The sequence below is a fragment of the Chiloscyllium plagiosum genome, chromosome 8, assembly GCF_004010195.1.
Source record: "Chiloscyllium plagiosum isolate BGI_BamShark_2017 chromosome 8, ASM401019v2, whole genome shotgun sequence".
Classification (NCBI taxonomy): Eukaryota; Metazoa; Chordata; class Chondrichthyes; order Orectolobiformes; family Hemiscylliidae; genus Chiloscyllium; species Chiloscyllium plagiosum.
The window spans coordinates 73,472,985-73,474,746 of record NC_057717.1 but is presented as its reverse complement, the minus strand read 5'-3'; positions in this window follow the sequence as shown (position 1 = coordinate 73,474,746).

Sequence of the window (1,762 nt, the reverse complement as noted above, 5' to 3'; positions counted from 1 at the left end):
GTTGGGGACCGGGGAAGCAGCGAAAATCATGGAGGTGGAGGGCGTGGGTGGTGTCCCGAATGTAGGTGGGGAGTTCTTGGACTTAGGGGGACAGGACCGTGTCGAGGTATGCAGAGATGAGTTCGGTGGGGCAGGAACAGGCTGAGACAATGGGTCGGCCGGGGCAGTCAGGGTTGTGGATTTTGGGCAAGAGGTAGAAACAGGCGGTGTGGGGTTGTGGGACTATGAGGTTGGAGGCGGTGGATGGGAGATCCCCCGAGGTGATGAGGTTGTGGATGGTCTGGGAGATGATGGATTTGTGGTGGGAGGTGAGGTCATGGTCAAGGGGGCAGTAGGAGGAGGTGTCTGCGAGCTGGCGTTTAGCCTCAGCGGTGTAAAGATCGGTGCGCCAAACTACTACTGCGCCTCCCTTGTCTGCAGGTTTGCTAGTGAGGTTAGGGTTGGAATGGAGGGACTGGAGGGCTGCACATTCCGATGGTGAGAGGTTGGAGTGGGAGAGAGGGGTGGCGAGGTTGAGGCGGTTAATGTCGCGGCGGCAGTTGGATATGAAGAGATTGAGGGCAGGTAGGAGGCCAGCACGGGGTGTCTAGGTGGATGGGGTGTGTTGGAGGTGGGAGAAGGAGTCGTCAGAGGGTGGGCGGGAATCCTGGTTGGAGAAGTAGGCGCGGAGGCGAAGGCGGAGGAAGAATTGATCGATGTCTCGCCACGTGTTGAACTCGTTAATCCGAGAGCGTTGGGGAATGAAGGTGAGGCCTCTGCTGAGGACTGATCTTTCATCCACAGAGAGGGGTAGTTTTGGAGGGATGGTGAAAATAAAGTGCAGGGCTGAGAGCTAGGACCTCGGATCTGGTGTGGGACTGGAGCTGGGAGTGGGGGCGGGGTTAGGCCTGGGGGCGAGACTCGGGGCGGGGACGGGATCGGCGTGGGGGCGGGGTTAGGCGAACGGACGGAGATCGGCGTGGGGGCGGGGTTTGGCGTGGTGACGGAGACGCATGCGGTGTGGTCGTTGTGCAGGTCTACAGTCAGCAGTTGTTGCTTATCCTGAATTGTCCCTTGAAAAAGTGGCGAGTACTGTCTTCTTGAACCACTACAGTCCATTTAGTGTAGGTGCACCCACAATGTCAGAACAGAGGGAATTCCGATTTTGACCCAAGGATACTGTAGGAACAGTGATGCATTTCTAATATACTAATAGAAGATACATGGGGGATGGAAACCTGTAAATAGTGGTGTGCTGTAGGAAATCAGTGCATTGGTCCACAAGTATTTACAATAAATATTAATAACTTAGATGAGGAAAGGTGATGTAGTCCAGCCAAGATTTCAGAAAACACAAAGATAGGCACTCGTGATAATGTGTGCAGAGGGATATAGACAGATTAAGTGAGTGGGCAAAAACCTGGCAGATGGAATATGATGTGGGAAAATGTAAGGTTAAGAACTTTGGCAGGAAGAATACAGGAAATGAATTAGGTACATTATTCAGGAAAAGGGAAGTGTGAGGAATTTACATAGTCTGACATCAGAAGTGGGGAGGTATATGAAGCTTTGGGCGGCACAGTGGCACAGTAGTTAGCACTGCTGCCTCACAGCGCCAGAGACCTGGGTTCAATTCCCGCCTCAGGCAACTGTCTGTGTGGAGTTTGCACATTCTCCTAGTGTGTGCGTGGGTTTCCTCCCGGTGTTCCGGTTTCCACCCACAATTCAAAAATGTGCAGGTTAGGTGAATTGACCATGCTACATTGTCCGTAGTGTTAGGTGA